Source organism: Arachis hypogaea, chromosome 18 (assembly GCF_003086295.3).
Source record: "Arachis hypogaea cultivar Tifrunner chromosome 18, arahy.Tifrunner.gnm2.J5K5, whole genome shotgun sequence".
In the NCBI taxonomy this organism is placed as follows: domain Eukaryota; kingdom Viridiplantae; phylum Streptophyta; class Magnoliopsida; order Fabales; family Fabaceae; genus Arachis; species Arachis hypogaea.
This window is the reverse complement of record NC_092053.1, coordinates 103,909,909-103,919,094: the sequence shown is the minus strand read 5'-3', so window position 1 is coordinate 103,919,094 and position 9,186 is coordinate 103,909,909. Positions and strand designations below refer to the sequence as shown.

Below are 9,186 nucleotides of genomic sequence, written 5' to 3'. Positions count from 1 at the left end.
AGGTAGGTGGGGATCCTGTGGGGTCCACAGATCCTGAGATGATTCTGTGGGGTCCACAGATCCTGAGGTGTCAAGGCATTTACATCCCTGCATCAATTTAGGCATGTAAAATGCCCTTGCACACAACTCTGGGCGTTCAGCGCCAGGTTGGTGCCCATTTTGGGCGTTCAACGCCCCTTTGCTGCCATTTCTGGCGTTGAACGCCAGAACCATGCTTGTTCTGGGCGTTCAGCACCAGGATGCTCCCATTCTGGGCGTTCAGCGCCAGAACTATGCTCTGTTCTGGCGTTTGAACGCCAGACAGATGCTCCTCCAGGGTGTGATTTTTCTTCTGCTGTTTTTGATTCCATTTTTAATTTTTATATTTATTTTGTGACTCCACATGATCATGAACCTAAGAAAACATGAAAAACAATAAAAATAAGAATTAGATAAACATTGGGTTGCCTCCCAACAAGCGCTTCTTTAATGTCAATAGCTTGACAGTGGGCTCTCATGGAGTCTCACAGATGTGCAGAGCTTTGTTGAGACTCTCAAACACCAAACTTAGAGTTTGGATATGGGAGTTCAACACCAAACTTAGAGTTTGGTTGTGGCCTCCCAACACCAAACTTAGAGTTTGACTGTGGGGGCTCTGGTTGACTCTGCTTTGAGAGAAGCTTTTCAAGCTTCCTCTCCATGGTTGCAGAGGGAGATCCTTGAGTTTTGAATACAAGGGAGTTCTCATTCCATTGAAGGACTATTTCACCTCTGTCAACATCAATCGCAGCTCTTGCTGTGGCTAGGAAAGGTCTTCCTAGGATGATGGATTCATCCTCTTCCTTTCCAGTATCCAGGACTATGAAATCAGTAGGTATGTAAAGACCCTCAACCTTTACTAATACATCTTCTACTTGTCCATAAGCCTGTCTTCTTGAGCTGTCTGCCATCTCTAGTGAGATTTTAGCAGCTTGCACCCCATAGATTCCCAGTTTCTCTATTACAGAAAGGGGCATGAGGTTTATACCTGAACCAAGGTCACACAGAGCTTTAAAGATCCTGGTGCCTATGGTACAAGGTATTATGAACTTTCCAGGATCCTGTCTCTTCTGAGGCAATGTCAGTTGATCCAGATCACTTAGTTCATTGATGAACAAGGGAGGTTCAACTTCCCAAGCATCAATGCCAAACAATTTGGCATTCAGCTTCATGATTGCACCAAGAAACTTGGCAGTTTGCTCTTCAGTAACATCCTTATTCTCTTCAGAAGAGGAATACTCATCAGAGCTCATGAAGGGCATAAGGAGGTTCAATGGAATCTCTATAGTCTCTAGATGAGTCTCAGATTCCTTTGGTTCCTCAGAGGGAAGCTCCTTATTGGTCACTGGACGTCCCAGGAGGTCTTCCTCCTTGGGATTCACGTCCTCTCCTCTCCTCACAGGTTCGGCCATGGCACTTATGTCAATGGCCTTGCACTCTCCTTTTGGATTCTCTTCTGTATTGCTTGGGAGAGTACTATGAGGGATTTCAGTGATCCTTTTACTCAGCTGGCCCACTTGTGCTTCCAAATTTCTAATGGAAGACCTTGTTTCATTCATGAAACTTACAGTGGCCTTAGACAGATCAGAGACTAGATTTGCTAAATTAGAAGCATTTTGTTCAGAGTTCTCTGTCTGTTGCTGAGTTGATGATGGAAAAGGCTTGCTATTGCTAAACCTGTTTCTTCCACCATTATTAAAGCCTTGTTGGGGCTTTTGATCCTTCCATGAGAAATTTGGATGATTTCTCCATGTTGAGTTATAGGTGTTTCCATAAGGTTCACCTAAGTAATTTACCTCTGCTATTGCAGGGTTCTCAGGATCATAGGCTTCTTCTTCAGAAGATGCCTCTTGAGTACTGTTGGATGCAGCTTGCATTCCATGCAGACTCTGAGAAATCATATTGACTTGCTGAGTCAATATTTTGTTCTGAGCCAATATGGCATTCAGAGTATCAACCTCAAGAACTCCCTTCTTCATAGGCGTCCCATTACTCACAAGATTCCTTTCAGAAGTGTACATGAACTGGTTATTAGCAACCATGTCAATGAGTTCTTGAGCTTCTGCAGGCGTTTTCTTTAGGTGAATGGATCCACCTGCAGAAGTATCCAATGACATCTTAGATAACTCAGACAGACCATTATAGAATATATCCAGGATGGTCCATTCTGAAAGCATGTCAGAAGGACACTTTTTGGTCAACTGTTTGTATCTTTCCCAAGCTTCATAGAGGGATTCACCTTCTTTCTGTCTGAAGGTTTGAACATCAGCTCTAAGCTTGCTCAGCTTTTGAGGAGGAAAGTACTTGGCTAAGAAAGCCGTGACCAGCTTATCCCAAGAGTTCAGGCTGTCTTTAGGTTGAGAATTCAACCATAATCTAGCTCTGTCTCTTACAGCAAAAGGGAAAAGCATGAGCCTGTAGACTTCAGGATCTACTCCATTAGTCTTAACAGTATCACATATCTGCAAGAATTCAGTTAAGAACTGAAAAGGATCTTCAGATGGAAGTCCATGAAACTTGCAGTTCTGCTGCATCAGAGAAACTAATTGAGGTTTCAGCTCAAAGTTGTTTGCTCCAATGGCAGGAATGGAGATGCTTCTTCCATGTAAACTGGAATTAGGTGCAGTAAAGTCACCAAGCATCTTCCTTACATTATCATTATTTTCGGCTGCCATCTCCTCTGCCTGTTCGAAAATTTCTGAAAGGTTATCTCTGGATTGTTGTATTTTAGCTTCTCTTAATTTTCTCTTCAGAGTCCTTTCAGGTTCTGGATATGCTTCCACAAGAGTGTTTTGGTCCTTGCTCCTGCTCATATGACAAAGAAGAAGGCACCGAAAAATAATAATAATAATAATAATAATAGAGATCCTTTATACCACAGTATAGGGATCCCTTTGTAAGTGGAAGAAAAGAGGGGGAGACAAAGAATGTGATGTAAAGGAAGAAACACAACTGTACCGATGGAAGAGATGTGAGATGAGATGTTAAGATATGAATGAATAAATAGAATGAGATGGGGGAGGGATAATTTTCGAAAATTATTTTGAAAAAGAGTTAGTGATTTTTGAAAAATGGTTTTTGAAAAAAATGTTAGTAATTTTCGAAAATTTTTGAAATCAAAAATAAAAGATAAAAATAATTAGTTAATTAAAAAGAAATTTTTGAAAAAGGGGGAGATATTTTCGAAAATTAGAGAGAGAGAGTTAGTTAGGTAGTTTTGAAAAAGTTAAGAAACAAACAAAAAGTTAGTTAGTTAGTTGAAACAAATTTTGAAAAGATAGGAAGTTAGGAAGTTAGAAAAGATATTTTGAAAAGATATTTTTGAAAAAGATAAGATAAGAAGATATTTTTGAAGAGATATGATTGAAATTAGTTTTGAAAAAGATTTGATTTTTAAAATCACAATTAATGACTTGATTCATAAGAAATCACAAGATATGATTCTAGAACTTAAAGTTTGAATCTTTCTTAACAAGCAAGTAACAAACTTCAAATTTTTGAATCAAAACATTAATTGATTATGTTATTTTCGAAAATTATGATATAAAAATAAGAAAAAGATTTTTGAAAAATATTTTTGAAATTTTCGAAAATAACTAATAATTTTGAAAAAGATTTGACTTTTGAAAAAGATAAGATTTTCAAATTGAAAATTTGATTTGACTCATGAGAAACAACTTGATTTTAAAAATTTTTGAAAAAGTCAACTCAATTTTTGAATTTGATGAGAGAAAAAGGGAAAGATATTTTTTTTTTATTTTTGAAATTTTTATGAAAAACATGAAAATTATGCAATGCATGAAATTTTTAGATCAAAACAATGAATGCATGCAAGAATGCTATGAATGTCAAGATGAACACCAAGAACACTATGAAGATCATGATGAACATCAAGAACACATTTTTGAAAAATTTTTAATGCAAAGAAAACATGCAAGACACCAAACTTAGAATTCTTTAATGCTTAGGCACTAAGAATTCAAAAATGCATATGATAAACATGAAAAGACACAAAACAAAAAATCATCAAGATCAAACAAGAAGACTTACCAAGAACAACTTGAAGATCATGAAGAACACTATGAATGCATGAAATTTTCGAAAAATGCAAGATGCATATGCAAGTGACACCAAACTTATGATATGACTCAAGACTCAAACAAGAAACAGAAAAATATTTTTTGATTTTTATGATTTTCTAAATTTTTTTGGATTTTTTTCGAAAATTATATGAAAAAGAAAAATAAGGATTCCAAAATTTTTAATATGAATTCCAGGAATCTTGCCATATTAGTCTAAAGCTTCAGTCCAGGAATTAGACATGGCTCACTAGCCAGCCAAGCTTTCAATGAAAGCTCCGGTCCAAAACACTAGACATGGCCAATGGCCAGCCAAGCTTCAGCATGTAATTCAGACATGACACGCCTGACATACTCATTCCCAAAGGAATAGGACATGGCTTTATAGCCAGCCAGGCTTCAACATGCTTCATGAAACACTAGAATTCATTCTTAAAAATCTTGAATAAAATTTTTGAAAACATTTTTATTATTTTCGAAAACAGATGAGAGATTTTTGAAAATATTTTTGAAAATTTTTTGAAAAGAAAACGAAAAGAAAGTTACCCAATCTGAGCAACAAGATGAACCGTCAGTTGTCCAAACTCGAACAATCCCCGGCAACGGCGCCAAAAACTTGGTACTGTTGCCGGATCAAAAGGGAATCTGGCACTGATGTTACCGGACCAAAAGCTTGCCGAAAACTCAAACAATCCCCGGCAACGGCGCCAAAAACTTGGTGCACGAAATTGTGATCTCCAGGCTCGAACAAATCCTGGTAATGGCTCCAAAGCTTGGTGCTCTGATCTTAATTCATAATTGTCACAACTTCGATACAACTAACCAGCAAGTGCACTGGGTCGTCCAAGTAATACCTTACGTGAGTAAGGGTCGAATCCCACGGAGATTGTTGGTATGAAGCAAGCTATGGTCACCTTGTAAATCTCAGTCAGGCAGATATAAAGTGATAATGGTGTTTTCGAATAATAAATAATAGAATAGGGATAGAGATACTTATGTAAATCATTGGTAGGAATTTCAGATAAGCGAATGGAGATGCTTTTCGTTCCTCTGAACCTCTGCTTTCCTGCTATCTTCATCCAATCGGTCTTACTCCTTTCCATGGCTGGCTTTATGCAAGGGCATCACCGTTGTCAGTGGCTACATCCCCTCCTCTCAGTGAATAATATGCTCACGCACCCTGTCACGGCACGGCTATTCATCTGTCGGTTCCCGATCATGCTGGAATAGGATTCACCCTCCTTTTGCGTCTGTCACTAACGCCCAGCACTCGCGAGTTTGAAGCTCGTCACAGTCATTCAATCATTGAATCCTACTCGGAATACCACAGACAAGGTTTAGACTTTCCGGATTCTCTTGAATGCCGCCATCATTCTAGCTTACGCCACGAAGATTCTGGTTAGGAGATCTAAGAGATACTCATTCTAGCTTAATTCATGTAGAATAGAAGTGTTTGTCAGGCACGCGTTCATAAGGGAGAAGGATGATGAGCGTCACACATAATCATCACCTTCATCACGTTCTTGGGTGCGAATGGATATCTTAGAAGCGAAATAAGAAGAATTGAATAGAAAACAGTAGTACTTTGCATTAATCTTTGAGGAACAGCAGAGCTCCACACCTTAATCTATGGAGTGTAGAAACTCTACCGTATGAAAATACATAAGTGAAGGTCCAGGCATGGCCGAGATGGCCAGCCCCCAAAACGTGATCAAAGGATCATAAGGTAATCCAAAGATGGTCAAAAAGACGCCTAATACAATAGTAAAAGGTCCTATTTATAATAAACTAGCTACTAGGGTTTACATGAGTAAGTAATTGATGCATAAATCCACTTCCGGGGCCCACTTGGTGTGTGTTTGGGCTGAGCTTAAGTGTTGCACGTGCAGAGGCCATTTGTGGAGTTGAACGCCAGTTTCTGTGCCAGTTTGGGCGTTCAACTCTGGTTTTGGATCCTTTTCTGGCGCTGGACGCCAGATTTGGGCAGAAGGCTGGCGTTGAACGCCAGTTTACGTCGTCAATTCTTGGCCAAAGTATGGACTATTATATATTGCTGGAAAGCCCTGGATGTCTACTTTCCAACGCAATTGGAAGCGCGCCATTTCGAGTTATGTAGCTCCAGAAAATCTACTTTGAGTGCAGGGAGATCAGAATCCAACAGCATCAGCAGTCCTTCTTCAACCTCTGAATCTGATTTCAGCTCAAGTCCCTCAATTTCAGCCAGAAAATACCTGAAATCACAGAAAAACACACAAACTCATAGTAAAGTCCAGAAATGTGAATTTAACATAAAAACTAATGAAAACATCCCTAAAAGTAACTAGATCCTACTAAAAATATACTAAAAACAATGCCAAAAAGCGTATAAATTATCCGCTCATCACCGATCTCAAATCCAAAGCTCCTCGGACTACTCCTGAGGAAAATTCACGCAAAGAACAAGATTCATTCACCAAGGAAATCATGAAAACCAAAATTCTAAAAGACTTCAAACTCCCAGATATGATTTTGTATGATGGCACCACAGATCCCAACCATCATCTCAGCAATTTCAGAAGTAGAATGTACCTCACCGATGCCTCGGACGCCGTTCGTTGCAAAACTTTTCCAACAACTCTCACGAAGACAGCAATCAGATGGTTCGATAACCTACCTCCAAAGTCCATCTCAAACTTTGACGACCTGGCCAAAAAATTTCTAGCCAGATTCTCCATCCAGAAAGATAAGACCAAGCACGCCCCCAGTTTACTAGGGATCAAGCAAGGAGATCGGGAGAGCCTCCGCAACTACATGGAACGATTCAACAAAACATGCATGAACATACAAAGCTTGCCAACAGAGGCCGCCATCATGGGACTCATCAATGGCCTACGAGAAGGACCTTTTAGCCAGTCCATATCAAAGAAGTACCCTACCTCCTTAGACGAAGTGCAGGAGCGAGCAGAAAAATACATCAACATGGAAGAAAATGCTCGGTTAGGAGAAACCTCAAAATCCGGGGTCCCCTACCGAGATAAAGACAAGGAATCCAAAAGGAAAGAAGATCGACAAGGAGAGAAAATAAAAAAATACCACAATTACACTTCTTTCAGGGCATCCCTAGTCGACGTGTACAAAGAAGTCTGCCATACGGAGAAAATACCCCCAGCACGGCCACTCAAAGGCAAAAGAGGAGGAGGAAGCCGGAATGAATATTGCGAATATCATCGAGTGCGAGGGCACTCCACCAACGAGTGCTTTGATCTAAAGAACATCATAGAAAAATTGGTGAGGAAAGGAAAACTAGATCGGTTTCTAGCCACCCAAGATGACAACCAAAGAAAGAGACGAAGGGACGAAGATATTGGACGAACCGCGCGATCACCTTGTACACCGGAAAGACACGTCTATATGATACACGGCGGATTCGCAGGGGGAGGAATCTCCAAATCATCCCGCAAAAGATATCCCAAAGAAGTATATCATGTCGAGGGAAAGGAAGAAGCACCCGACATCCCTGCAATCACATTCACTAAAGAGGACACATCTGGAATCATCTCGGGACACGACGACCCCATGGTCATCACCATCATACTGGCAAACGCCAATCTGCACCGTACATTAGTAGACCAAGGGAGCTCTGCTGACATCCTATTCAAAACTGCCTTCGACAAGCTCGGCCTAGAAAACAAGGAGCTTAAGGCATACCCGAACAGTCTATTCGGACTGGGAGATACCCCGGTACAACCGCTAGGATACGTATCACTACATACAACCTTTGGAAAAGGGAACCAATCCAGGACGCTCAAAATAGACTACATTGTGGTCGACGTGAGTTCAGCCTACAATGCTCTAATAGGTCAGACAACACTAAATCAACTCAGTGCAATAGTCTCGACTCCACATCTATGCATGAAATTCCCAAATACAGAGGGGATAGCCACAATAAAAGCAGATCAAAAGATGGCATACCGCTGTTATAACGAAAGTCTAAACCTCAGAGGCAGAGGAGAATAGTTTCACACAATTGAGCTTGGCGGAGTTCAGAGACGAGAAGAACTCCGTCCGCAGCCAGAAGGTGAGATGGAGAAGGTTCAGATCGGAGACACCTCGGACAAAACGACTAATATCGGCAAGATCCTGAGAGGAGACTCAAAAGAATTACTGGTACAATTCTTATGAGATAATGTCGATCTCTTCACATGGAAAGCCGCAGACATGCCAGGCATAGAGCCCAAGCTAATGTGCCACAAGTTGGCGGTCTATCCAGGATCTCGGCCGGTACAGCAAAGACGAAGAAAACTTGGGCCAGAGCGATCCCAAGCTGTGGAAGAACAGGTAAAAGCATTACTGGAGGCAGGATTCATAAGAGAGGTCAAGTACCCACTATGGCTAGCCAACGTCGTCTTGGTGAGAAAATCAAATGGGAAGTGGCGAATGTGCACCGATTACACCGATCTCAACAAAGCCTGCCCAAAAGATCCTTACCCACTCCTAAGTATCGGCGCTCTAGTCGATACTTCCTCTGGATATAGATACCTCTCGTTCATGGATGCATACTCGGGATACAACCAAATCTCCATGTATCCACCAGATCAAGAAAAGACCTCGTTTTTAATGCCAAAAGCAAACTACTGCTACATTGTAATGCCTTTCGGTCTCAAGAATACGAGAGCTACTTATCAAAGGCTAATGAATAAAGTCTTCTCAGATCACATCGGGAAAATCATGGAAGTCTATGTGGACGACATGTTGATAAAGACACAAAGTGAAGAGACGTTATTATCCGACCTGGCTCAAGTGTTTGACACTATAAGGAAGCATGACATGCGACTCAATCCCGCAAAATGCACTTTTGCAGTAGAAGCGGGAAAATTTTTAGGTTTCATGCTCACGCAAAGAGGAATTGAAGCAAATCCGGATAAATGTCAAGTCATACTCAACATGAAAAGCCCAACCTGTGTCAAAGAAGTACAGCAACTCAACGGGAGATTGGCCGCCCTATCCAGGTTCTTAGCAGGATCAGCGATAAGATCTCTCCCCTTCTATGCTACTTTAAAGAAGGGAAAGCAGTTCAAATGGACAACAGAATGTGAACAAGCCTTCCAAG

At 40.7% G+C, this 9,186-nt stretch overlaps 1 non-coding gene across 1 annotated transcript; it reads left to right on the top strand.

Moving 5' to 3' along the window:
• The first annotated feature begins 2,189 nt into the window (after positions 1-2,189).
• On the top strand, positions 2,190-2,297 carry LOC112773695 (small nucleolar RNA R71). Its single transcript, XR_003188232.1, has one exon. It is a non-coding gene; the product is annotated as a small nucleolar RNA R71 (small nucleolar RNA).
• Positions 2,298-9,186: the final 6,889 nt, after the last annotated feature.